The 6,893-nt window shown below is 35.5% G+C and overlaps 1 pseudogene; it reads left to right on the forward strand.

The window, feature by feature from the left end:
- Positions 1-4,601: 4,601 nt before the first annotated feature.
- Positions 4,602-6,304, forward strand: LOC132562348 (fructose-bisphosphate aldolase-like; annotated as a pseudogene).
- Positions 6,305-6,893: the final 589 nt, after the last annotated feature.

Genomic DNA, 6,893 nt, shown 5'->3' on the forward strand with positions numbered 1-6,893 from the left:
CAGAATACCAACACACAGGACACAATGAAATGATATACAGAATACCAACACACAGGACACAATGAAATGGTATACAGAATACCAACACACAGGACACAATGAAATGGTATACAGAATACCGACACACAGGACACAATGAAATGGTATACAGAATACCGACACACAGGACACGATGAAATGATATACAGAATACCAACACACAGGACACAAGGAAATGGTATACAGAATACTGACACACAGGACACAATGAAATGGTATACAGAATACCAACCTAAAGGACACAATGAAATGGTATACAGAATACCACCACACAGGACACAATGAAATGGTATACATACAGAATACACACACAGGACACAATGAAATGGTATACAGAATACCCACACACAGGACACAATGAAATGATATACAGAATACCAACACACAGGACACAATGAAATGATATACAGAATACCAACACACAGGACACAATGAAATGGTATACAGAATACCAACACACAGGACACAATGAAATGGATGACACAATGAAATGGTATACAGAATACCAACACACAGGACACAATGAAATGGTATACAGAATACCAACATACAGGACACAATGAAATGGTATACAGAATACCAACACACAGGACACAATGAAATGGTAAACAGAATACAACCAAAAGAGGACACAATGAAATAGTATACAGAATACCGACACACAGGACACAATGAAATGGTATACAGAATACCAACACACAGGACACAATGAAATGGTATACAGAATACCAACACACAGGACACAATGAAATGATATACAGAATACCAACACACAGGACACAATGAAATGGTATACAGAATACCAACACACAGGACACAATGAAATGGTATACAGAATACCAACACACAGGACACAATGAAATGGTATACAGAATACCAACACACAGGACACAATGAAATGGTATACAGAATACCAACACACAGGACACAATGAAATGGTATACACAATACCGACACACCGAACGCAATGAAATGGTATACAGAATACCAACACACAGGACACAATGAAATGGTATACAGAATACCAACACACAGGACACAATGAAATGGTATACAGAATACCGACACACAGGACACAATGAAATGGTATACAAAATACCACCACAAAGGACACCATGAAATGGTATACAGAATACCTACGCTCAGAACACGATGAAATGGTATACAGAATACCCACACACAGGACACAATGAAATGATCTACAAAATACCACCACACAGGACACAATGAAATGGTATACAGAATACCACCACAAAAGACACAATGAAATGGTATACAGAATACCAACACACAGGGCACAATGAAATGGTATACAAAATACCACCAAACAGGACACAATGAAATGGTATACAGAATACCACCACAAAAGACACAATGAAATGGTATACAGAATACCAACACACAGGACACAATGAAATGGTATACAGAATACCACCACACAGGACACAATGAAATGGTATACAGAATACCAACACACAGGATACGATAAAATGGTATACAGAATACCAACACACAGGACACAATGAAATGGTTTACAGAATACCAACCTAAAGGACACAATGAAATGGTATACAGAATACCACCACACAGGACACAATGAAATGGTATACAGAATACCAACAGACAGGCCACATTGAAATGGTATACAGAATACCAACACACAGGACACAATGAAATGGTATACAGAATACCAACACACAGGGCACAATAAAACGGTATAAAAAATACCACCAAACAGGACACAATGAAATGGTATATAGAATACCAACACACAGGACACAATGAAATGGTATACAGAATACCAACACACAGGACACAATGAAATGGTATACAGAATACCAACACACAGGACACGATGAAATGGTATACAGAATACCACCACACACAATGAAATGGTATACAGAATACCACACACAGGACACAATGAAATGGTATACAGAATACCAACACACAGGACACAATGAAATGGTATACAGAATATACCACACACAGACACACATGAAATGGTATACAGAATACCACAAACAGGACACAATGAAATGGTATACAGAATACCACCACAAAAGACACAATGAAATGGTATACAGAATACCAACACACAGGACACAATGAAATGGTATACAGAATACCAACACACAGGACACAATGAAATGGTATACAGAATACCAACACACAGGACACAATGAAATGGTATACAGAATACCACCACACAGGACACAATGAAATGGTATACAGAATACCAACACACAGGACACGATGAAATGGTATACAGAATACAACCATACAAGACACAATGAAATGGTATACAGAATACCGACACACAGGACACAATGAAATAGTATACAGAATACCACCACACAGGCGACAATGAAATGGTATACAGAATACCAACACACAGGACACACACATCATGAAATGGTATACAGAATACCACCACACAGGACACAATGAAATGGTATACAGAATACCACCACACACACACATGGACACACAGGAAATGAAATATACAGAATACCACCACACAGGACACAATGAAATGGTATACAGAATACCAACACACAGGACACAATGAAATGGTATACAGAATAACAATACACAGGACACAATGAAATGGTATACAGAATACCACCACACAGGACACAAATAATCATCATCATCATCATCATCATCATCATCATCATCATCATCATCATCATCATCATAATCATCACCATCATCACCATCATCATCATCATCATCATCATCATCATCATCATCATCATCATCATCATCATCATCATCATCATTTCATCATCATCATCATCATCATCATCATCATCATCATTTTATCATCGATTGATCATCATCATCATCATGATCATCATCATCATCATCATCATCATCATCATCATCAAGACACTGTGATAAAGTATCATCAACATCACTAAGATGTAACATCTATACAGTATTTCCACACACATACACACACACATACACACACACATACACACACATGCACACCCTCACATACATATTACAACTTAATAAGAGAGACAGCAAAAAAAAATACTAGAAATCAGAAGGAGAAGGAGGGAGGGAGAGGGGGAGAGAGAGAAAGAAAGAAACAGAGAGAGAGAGGGAGATGAATGGACAGGAGATCAGACATCCATTTTAATAATTAGTATGCTGGCTTAAATTATTAACAATATGGTATAGGATAAACTGCAGGAGCTCGAGATCGGACAAATAATATTCATATATACATTGTATTACACATAGATAATATGTAAATATTTTAATACATATATTAATGATAACAGAAATTGTCACACTAGGTTAAAATAGTAAAAGTAAAAAAGAAATAATAACTATCTGATAATTCAATAAGTTTTTCCATTTACTCCATTCATTTTTACATTTCAGCTGTGCACCTTCACCTTTACTTTTGGCAATGTGTTTTTGAAAAATGTAATGGTCTTTAATTGTATTAATTAAAGCATATATACTTAAAACTTTATGTAAACATCTTGTTTTGTAAATATAAAACTTAATAATAATCAATATTTCATTGTCTAGTCTGTTTATTGTTGAACATCATTATTTAAAAATACACCAAAAAGGTAGCTTTGTTTATTATACTGAAATGGGATATACAGTGCATCAAAGAGTGTCTGCACACTTTGCAAAAATCTCTGAGTTTCTCTGCATTCCCATAAAATATGAATTATAGTCTCTCTTTCTAGGTTACATAAACTACATATTGGGTTATTTACTAATCCTATTTTAAATAAAAACGAATTTGTTGTTAAAATATTCTGAACAATCCTATATTGAAACCATTGTAATTTTGTGTTTTCAGTGGCCTTGAAAGGATTGTAATATATATTTATCCAATCTAATTCAAAATCTTCAAATAATTCTTTCCATTTTCTCCTAGCAACTGAGATAAGATCATTTTTGACCATAATGTTATAAAAATTCTTTGTCCCTTTATCATTTTCCATAAAAAGTAATATATTATTAGGGATAATTGGATAAATTAACAACTGGTTCTCGACATTCAGCCTCCTGTTTTGACAGCTGATATTACACCCTGATATTGTTTTGACAGCTGATATTACACCCTGATATTGTTTTGACAGCTGATATTACACCCTGATATTGAAGAAAGTTTACATTGATATGATACTTCTCTGAAATGTATAGAAAGTGACTGTACCAGAATCTTTTACTAAATCATTAATTGTTGTTACACCTCTATCATACCAGGACTTGTAAAAAACTGTTTTTCCTCCAATAGATTTCACTGTTATTATGGCAAAAAACCGAAGTCTGAAATGGAATCTAGCTTTTATCTATATATCAACAGGAAGTCTTTTTAAAAGATTCTGATATCAATCATGTTCACTTAGTTATATCATGATGCACTGGAACAAGCCAAGCGGCAATTTCATTGTACCAAACTCAGCCTACATGTTTCACTGAAGATACTGGAATCAGGCCAAGGTGTTCTGAGTGTATCAATGTGATGTTATAGGTACATCTCTTTACAGTGTAATTAAATGTTACAACATTTTGTAAGCATGATCAGTCTTGGTCATCAACATGTATGTTCATTTTAAATCATAGCTTACAGTTAACACTTTGGGCTCACCCTAGCTGTTGGCATATTTGTAATAAATGAGTTTGTTTTGTCAATTGCAATAATCTCTTTTCTCCAACCTGCAATGATGTGAAAGCTTTTATATCATATTCATTGATACAGGTAACACCAGACTATCATATTCATTGATTCAGGTAACACCAGACTATCATATTCATTGATACAGGTAACACCAGACTATTCATTGATACAGGTTACACCAGACTATCATATTCATTGATACAGGTAACACCAGACTATCATATTCATTGATACAGGTAACACCAGACTATCATATTCATGGATACAGGTAACACCAGACTATTCATTGATACAGGTAACACCAGACTATTCAGATACAGGTAACACCAGACTATTCATGGATACAGGTAACACCAGACTATCATATTCATGGATACAGGTAACACCAGACTATCATATTCACTGATACAGGTAACACCAGACTATTCATTGATACAGGTAACACAAGACTTTTCATTGATACAGGTAACACCAGACTATTCATTGATACAGGTAACACCAGACTATTCATGGATACAGGTAACACCAGACTTTTCATTGATACAGGTAACACCAGACCATTCATGGATACACGTAACACTAGACTATCATATTCATTGATACAGGTAACACCAGACTATCATATTCACTGATACAGGTAACACCAGACTATTCATTGATACAGGTAACACCAGACTTTTCATTGATACAGGTAACACCAGACTATTCATGGATACAGGTAACACCAGACTATTAATGGATACATATTTAAACTTTTTTATCTTTTTCAGGTTCTTGCTTTCACATACAAGGCCTTAGCTGACCACCATGTTTACCTGGAAGGAACTTTTTCAAAACCAAACATGGTGACCGCTGGTCAGTCATGTCCAAAGAAGTACACGGCTGATGATAATGCTCGTGCAACTGTCCAAGCACTCAGTCGCACTTTGTCTGATGCTGTTCCAGGTAAACTCATTTGCTTCCTCTTGTTTGGTTGTTTTTCATTTCAGACATGCTTATAATCTCTCCTTCTTTGGGTATATTCCGCCCTTATTGGGACATACTTAAGATCTCCCTGTTTTTTGGACACATTATCTCCCTTTGATGGGAATTTCTTGTATGATATGGTATGATAATTTCCCCTTGTGATATCTGGATAATGTCCCTTGTTGTGACATAATGGTTCTCTATGGTTTATTAAAGAAAAATATATCAGCTTCACATTGAACAGTTAGGAGAGATTTCCATCTGTGGATTACATGTGTAATTGTAATAACTTCATAGATAACTTTCAAATTAGTTTCTAATTTCAGAATGTGTCAAAGCAGAGAAACAAGAGATATTCAATATTTAATTGGTGTTGTGTTTGACTTCAGCTATCACCTTCTTATCTGGTGGACAGTCAGAAGTATGTGCCACAGAAAATCTAAATGCCATCAACAGATACCCAGGACGCAAGCCTTCGGTCGAGCTCTCCAAGCCAGTATCCTAAAGGCTTGGCAGCGACAAGATAGCAACTTGGCCAATGCTTAAGCAACGCTTCTCAATAGGGCAAAAGTAAGTTTCTAATGTGTACAAAAGTTACTTAAGTTGTCACTTCTCAGTTGTACAAAAGTTACTTAAGTTGTCTCTTCTCAGTTGTACAAAAGTTACCAAGTTGTCATTTCTCAGCTGTACAAAAGTTAGTTGAGTTGTCACTTCTCAGCTGTACAAAAGTTACTTAAGTTGTCACTTCACAGCTGTACAAAAGTGACTTAACTTGTCACTTCTCAGTTGTACAAAAGTTACTTAAGTTGTCTCTTCTCAGTTATACAAAAGTTAGCAAAGTTGTCACTTCTCAGCGTACAAAAGTTATATAAGTTGTCACTTCTCAGCTGCTCAGTTGTACAAAAGGTACTTAAGTTGTCACTTCTCAGTTGTACAAAAGTTACTTAAGTTGTCTCTTCTCAGTTGTACAAAAGTTACCAAGTTGTCATTTCTCAGCTGTACAAAAGTTAGTTGAGTTGTCACTTCTCAGCTGTACAAAAGTTACTTAAGTTGTCACTTCACAGCTGTACAAAAGTCACTTAACTTGTCACTTCTCAGTTGTACAAAAGTTACTTAAGTTGTCTCTTCTCAGTTGTACAAAAGTTAGCAAAGTTGTCACTTCTCAGCTGTACAAAAGTTATATAAGTTGTCATTTCTCAGCTGTACAAAAGTTAGTTGAGTTGTC

The sequence above is a fragment of the Ylistrum balloti genome, unplaced genomic scaffold (assembly GCF_031769215.1).
Source record: "Ylistrum balloti isolate Yb309-2 unplaced genomic scaffold, AGI_CSIRO_Ybal_v1 Utg371396, whole genome shotgun sequence".
NCBI lineage: Eukaryota > Metazoa > Mollusca > Bivalvia > Pectinida > Pectinidae > Ylistrum > Ylistrum balloti.